Source organism: Malaclemys terrapin, chromosome 11, assembly GCF_027887155.1.
Source record: "Malaclemys terrapin pileata isolate rMalTer1 chromosome 11, rMalTer1.hap1, whole genome shotgun sequence".
In the NCBI taxonomy this organism is placed as follows: Eukaryota; Metazoa; Chordata; order Testudines; family Emydidae; genus Malaclemys; species Malaclemys terrapin.
Window position 1 is genome coordinate 71,499,339 of NC_071515.1, and position 6,959 is coordinate 71,506,297.

The 6,959-nt window shown below is 42.2% G+C and overlaps 1 protein-coding gene across 2 annotated transcripts in view; it reads right to left on the reverse strand.

The window, feature by feature from the left end:
* GLI2 (GLI family zinc finger 2) overlaps positions 1-4,553 on the reverse strand; it is a 247,879-nt gene extending 243,326 nt beyond the window's left edge. The window contains exon 1 of one of the 2 annotated variants that reach the window (XM_054044740.1): positions 4,222-4,553. The gene's annotated coding sequence lies outside the window, so the exon portion shown is untranslated. Of the gene's footprint in view, positions 1-4,040; positions 4,123-4,221 lie in introns of those variants that run through there. The other variant, XM_054044741.1, reaches the window with a different exon arrangement.
* Between the last annotated feature and the right edge of the window lie 2,406 nt (positions 4,554-6,959).

Consider the following 6,959-nt stretch of genomic DNA (forward strand, 5'->3'; position numbering starts at 1 on the left):
GGAAGATCAGATATATGATTTCTCAATGGATTTCAGAAAGGAACATATTAACTATTCCTGATCAGCTGTTTACATGATCTAATGCTATATCTCTCTTATTTGATTTTACACACACACTTTTATGTATTGCTTGCTTGCCAACACAACGTCTTCTTGTACTGGAAATCATTAATGCTGGTTTTATTTTGTTATATTATCCCTCATAATTACTGAATATCTATTTTTAGGTGGTATTGGGAATGTAGCAGAAGTAGCTGTAAGATACGGAATACTTGTCAATGTTTGCTACAGTTTTTTAAAATACTTACACAGGTATATAAAGCAGTTGTGCAGTTTTCAACCAATGCTTTGCAATCTTCTCCATCAGTAGAAATGCAGACTATTGAATGAGCTGCCTAAACTGAGAGTGGGAAGTGCAAATATCAAATTTCTGTGAAGCCCTGGAAGCTATGGTTTGGAGTGGCAACTAATTAGTTTGATGCTATGGTCACATCTAATGTTCCAAAGTAGCCTCTTTTAAAAACTCACTGACTCAGAATCCTCCACCAGATTATTAAGTGGCCTCTTTGTGGGGAAGCAATGGATAGGTGTTTGCTGCACAAATAAATATAGATTTTGGTGACTGTTTACTGAATCCACTATCTTCACTAATCTGCACTTGGAAACTTGTGAACAGAGCACTTCTCAGAGCACAAAAAGCACGGAGTATTTGTGTATCTTTCAGATTGCAGTACAAACAACTGGCTTACAGTAGGCCACCAAAAATAGGGGGAGGCAGTTGACTGGGTTTCTACTTTAAAGTTAAGAATTGAGATCATCCTGGTGTTGTTATTTTGATGTGCTACCTTGTCCCAAAACAATAAATCTAGTGTTTGAAAGCTGCTTTAAAAACACCAACTAAAATATCAGGATCAGGAAAAAAATTAATCATCTTTAAATCACTGATAGTCTCCAAGATGTAATTCCAAAACCATCATATAGTAAGTAGTCCTTTCTGTCTGGTGACATTAGCAAGGCACTGTAAGGAAAAGACCTGGTTCAGGTTTAAGGTAACCAGAATAAGGAAAACAGCAAAATGATACCAGTCTTTTACCGTAAACATTTCAATTGCTTTTCAAATCTCATCCAAAAATGTGGTCATTTATATAATTTCATGGTGAAAGAAACAACACTATCCGTTTGTTTGTTTTTTTTAAAGTTAAGGTGACATGAAAATCTAGGTTATGTACTAGAGAGGTAGGATCAAGTTCTGTTTTCATTTATACATGTATAATCCGAAGTAACTTCAACTCCAGTTTATCAGAGAAAATTTGGACCCGATTCTTTATTTTTTCTCATATTAATGAGCTAATCCAAATACAAATAATATTTGTCCATCTGTATACATCCCCTTTGACACATTGAAAAAAAGAGACATTGAAAGGAAGTTGGAAACAGTCCTCAAGATCTGTTGGTTTTTTTGAAGAACAGCAGTTGCATTTCTGGGCACTTCAAAGTCACATACTTAAGACAACAACAACATTCAAGATCAAGTGAATCTTACCTCACCTTTCTTTAAAGATTAGCTCTTTTACAAACATACAAGACAAGGCTGGATAGACAGGGATCCATAGAATAATAGTTCAACTTTACTTAATTGTGCACTTTCTGGTATTCTGGGTAGGTCATCTGATCAAAGTATGACAAGTTTCAAAAAACTAACTGCACTAAAAAAAATCCCTTGAATTTAATTCATGTTTTAAAAATGTGTCAGATTTTTAATGACACGCAATATGCCCTTTTTTAGTAAAATTAAAGTTTGACAGGTGTCAAAATTTCCTGGAATTCCAGCCCAAATGCAAATTACCATATCCACAGCTCAGAAAAACTGAATCAAACCAATTCAACAAAGGTACATGCTATACACAATAATTACCATGCATTTCAAGCAATCAAGTAGTGTAAATGATAATTTATCAGGGTTTCCTTTCCCAGGTAAATGTAAAATGTAGGCAGAATTCTCTGCTTTTCCCCTAGCAAAGTTATACAAATTAGTTTTAGTAACCTAAAAACAAATCTTTTTTTAAAAAACTTAAGGTAGCTAGAACAAACAGATCAAATCGGTAAGTCTTATAGCAAATCAGTCTATTCCACATCTGTATATTTTGGATTTCATGGTTTATTTGCTTTACTTTCTTGGCACTAGCTCCACAGTGCATGCCAATACAATATTTGTTTAAATGCTATTTTATGCAGCATGCTAGTGAAACGTTTACTTTCAAATTCTTGTACATCCCAAGAGCCTCAATTGCAAAAAAAAGTTTTACAACTGCTCCTTTTGTCTATAGCCGTTAAGCTCTATAAATTTCATCATAACCCAATAAAATGTTTGTTTCAATATGTGTAAAGGAGGGCGTATCCTTAATTGTATCAAATATAGAGAAATCTAAACAGATTAGACACACACACATTATACACACACACACACACACACACATGTGGTAGTAACTCCATAGTTAAGACTGTGTTCAGTTATATATAACTGGTTATATATACACATACACGCACGCATATACATATACACACACATGTGCACACTCATACGCAAAGAAATATACACATATAATAACCTTTAAAAATGTACTTGCTCACTAGCCCAGGGCTAGTATTTTTTTTCCATGGATCACTAACATTTTATTTTTTCCCCATCAACAATATAATAAAAGATGGTTTAGTAGATTTGGGGGGGGCTGTACTAGTACATTTTCAAACCTTGCAATGTTACGTGTATACATACATGAGCATATACACATAATAGATAAAAGAGAGCTTTGCCTTCTGTAAAAGAGTTGTGGGATAGATACTTAATCTTGGCCCACGAAACTTTCTGAATAATCCCACTTTCCAAGTTTGTGATCAAGTAGTATGTGTACAATTGGAAAATCCTTTCACTGGGCTGGCACTCTGTCCCTGGCTGGACACACACCTCATGGTGAGAGTGAAAGTCACAGAGTCTATTGCAGGCAAACTCTGTACAGGATCTTATTTTATTGATTGAAAAATCATCCTAATCTCCTGGGCTGGAAAAATCAGGTTTCCTAGGAAATGACAGTAATTACTTGAGGCAGAAAAGGCATCTAGATGAGCCGATCCCCCCGATTGTTTTAAAGCCACTGAGTCCAGGGGAAAACTCTCTGCTCTCTAAATCCTTAATAGGATTGGCGCCCAGCTCTCTCCAAGCCGCTCCTCATCACACAGGGATCAAGTTGCAGCAGTGGATTTTTGAAATTCCTCAGCAAATATACTTGTTGAAAGATTGCTCCTCCCGGGGGCAGGGGGGGAGGGGGAGAAAAAGACGGGTGGGAGGCAAACTTAAAATACAGTAGTAAATTCACGGATCACTTTGGAGAGCACAGCTACCTTCAGCAGGAAAACCAGCAGGTCTCGGCACTGCCTGGGTGCAGCACGGGGCAGAAGTTACAGGGAAGTGACTGTCACTTAAGCACCGGTCCCCACTGTCCCAATATTACTACTGTACCCTTCCAGCAGCACGGCACCCCTAAAAGAGGGGTGGGGGCACCCCACAGGATGCATGCAACAATTCCATTCACGGACGGAGGACAGGGAAGCAGTGGGCTGCACCCTCCCCCCCCCCCCATCTAAGCCGCTTTGCAGGAGTGAGGTGGGGGAAAGGAAGGAGCCTCTCGCAGCAAAGGTCTCCCCCGAGCAATCTACACCTCGGCGGGCTGGAGATGAGGGGTCGGGAAACACCCCGGAACTGCCGGGATCTCCCGCGGAATCAGCATTAGGCGACCCCCGGGATTCCAGGGTGGCCAGGCAGGGGTGTAATTCACACCGCGACTCTGGTCAGTTTCAGCTCCGCTCCGGAGCGATCGGGATCCCGCACCCTCGTGCTCAGTCCGCCCCAGCTCGGAGATGGAAACAAGCAGGAGGCAAGTGAGCCAAGCACAACAGCCCCAAAAACCCGCTGCCCAAAGTTGCTGAGATAAAGCTCCCCTCCACCCCACGGTAACCAGCGCAGGAGAGCCCGTGCCACTTACCTGCTGGCAAAGTGCAGCGCCTAACACTGGCAGCAGGGGACTCTACCCCTGTGCTAGGGAAGCATGATCCGGCGCAGTTTAGGGAAATTTCTTCCCCACTTCCCACCCCCACTCCTCACTCTCCCTCTCAAAACCCAGGCACCCCAAAGAGAAAGGGATAATCATCCAAAATCAACTTTACCCAAAGAGAGAACCCGGGAAGTTTTCCCCGTGCCAGCAGCCGCTCCGGAGCAGGGCTACTCATTCAGCCCCCCATCATAAACTTGGGGGGGCGTGGGAGGGACTTTCCAGACGTCCTTCCCTTTGGTGCCTTTTTTAAAAGCTGTTGCTGCGGCCGCCGCCACCACCACAAATCCCGGCTGCAGCTTGGCTCTTTTCCCTTCTTCCTCCGAGGAGTCTCATTGATGATCGTTTGGAGGGGAGAGAGTTTAAAAAAGTGTCGGGAGCCTCCGCTGCTGCTGGCGTGTTTCTGCACTTCTGCCATCCATCATCCCAGCGTAGGACACCGACACACACACACACACACGCTGAAGTTTAGGAAGACTGTAGGGGGGAGGAGAGAGGAGCTTTTGTCTTTCAAGCACCGACACAAGAAGAAAGTTTAAAAAAAAGAGAAGGGGGAGGAGGGGAAAAACTTTTCTCTCCCACTCTCTTAAATTGAATTGGGGTTTGTTAACTCAAGTCAGATGATCTCCATAGTCAAAATCCAGTGCCGGATCTGTTTTCACTCTAATCCTCCTCCCCCCCTTCTCCTCCAGTGAATTGCACCATTTGCTGCTTCAGATGGGCTGGGCCTTTCTCACATACTGGAGTAGAGAAGCACAGCAGAGGAGGAAAAGTAGCTAGGATTCCCTGCAAGAAACCTGTCAGATTCCCTAGCACGGGGCAGGTTGATTTCCTCCTCACTGGCCCAGCGGCGGTGCTTGTGAATCGGTAAGAATGAGTCCATGCATACCTGGTTTCAGTAGCTCCATGTCCATTCTGGGCAATCAGTTAGCATAGCTGACACATTGTATCCAGTTTGAATTCTCGCTCACACTCACTCACTGGTAGTTTTTTCAACCAGATGGAAATAATCTGAAACAAAACAAACAAAACACCCCTAATTTCTTTGGCAAAGAAGGTTTGTGTGAAGTCACTTCTAAGCATCTTGGATTCATTGGCTAGTGGCAGGCTGCAGTTAGACTGATGGCTAAGTGGGCTCTGGCTTGCCAATAACTTTTATTTTTAACTTGGAGTATTTGGAACTCAGTTAACAAGCTAAACCTAAAGTTTGCATTACTTCTGAGACTCCTAACTGGGCTGTAAAAACAACCCACTGGTATCTTCTGCGGGAACAGAGGTGGAATACAGCTGGCTTTAAGTCTATGGTACATGGAAAAATACTGCAGCTACATGAATAAAATGTTATCTCAGAAATGCTCCAAACTCTTAAAGTCTGTGTGGGTTCTCCCCCCCCCCCCTTTATGCAGCTCATTGCTTTTGTTTCAAATACAATAGCAGGCAAACACAATATTAAAGCCTTCCAGATGGGATTGCCACATGCCCTAAGGGCCTGATCCATAGCCCATTAAAGTCAGTAGAAAGATGCTAACTGACTTTACTGGGTGTTGGATCAGGCCCGGAAATGCTTTATTTTTTAAAAGAACAATGATGCATCCATTTCTTGTAACAGACATTTGTAATGGACAATATTTTACAATCAGTAATCACACAAGTTAGGGAATTGGTGGAATAGAAGAGTTTCAAGTCCACACAGCAAAACACAGACGATGGATTCTCGGCTGTTCTGTTTTCATACTGTGTCGGGGTCCGATCCAGCTGCTACTGATGTCCATGGAAAAACAACCAACAACTTCAGTGGAAGTTGGATCAAGCCCTAAGAGGTGTAGTCTCAGCAGGTGTAAATTGTCAATGTACAATTTGCCCCTAACTGTCTGCAAACATATGTAGATTTCAGAACAATCTTTAGTAGGACAAAGTATTCATTAAAGATTTTCCCTAAATCTTATTAACTAACCTTTCCCTTTAAGCTTGTTATTCTTTTAATCCCCATATGTTTTAAAAGTGAGACTCTAATGGGGGGGGGGGACAAAATAGCTTTAGTGTGTATTGATCTGCTTCATATATATATTAATATCAGTGAGAAATGCAGCAGTTTTAATTTACGATATCACCAATCTGGGCTGCCTATGGCAATAAGCTTTGTCTGTGTTTTGATTTCTTTGGCTATGGGGTTTATTACAAGTTTATAAAACCCCCACAGCTAGATGCAGTGTGTGGCACCACACAGTATCTGGTCATAGAGTTGGTGTCTGACTCTGAAAGGATTATATCCAGTGCTGTAAAGGGTCTTGCTCCATTACCTCCTTGCTACTAGTATAAGGACATGACCAGAGTAAAGGGGGCAGGTCACTATGCTATATCAATCCTCAGCTGCAGTTTCAGTCCCTTGGGCTGCTCTAATTTATGCCAGTGGATTAACTCTGCACACAGCGTCTCCAGGTGTGGAAGAGTGCAAAGACTGAGCTTTCTGCCAGCTTGGCAAACCCTTCTCCCTCCTGACTTGTGTTGCATGCAGTCCAGCCAGACCACCGGATCTACTTCACACTTTTAAGCACCTCTAAAAATCAGGCTACTTATCTGGGTGCCTCAACTTTAAGCACTGGAGTTTGAAAGTTTTGGCCTTAACCTTTGGATGGCAGTAAAAGACTACTGTTCAAGGGCATTCCTTGTGCCATTTATTTCATTCAGATGATCTTGAGAAGACCTGCCCAGCCCACGGACCACTCTTTCAATGGCCTATTAGGACATTCTTACAGCAATCTTTTGTCCATGGTTAGTACTATGTGTGGCTCCTAAGCACCCTCTTCCAGGTTTGTCTTTATGGGACACCTTGGAATACTGATGACCTGAGAA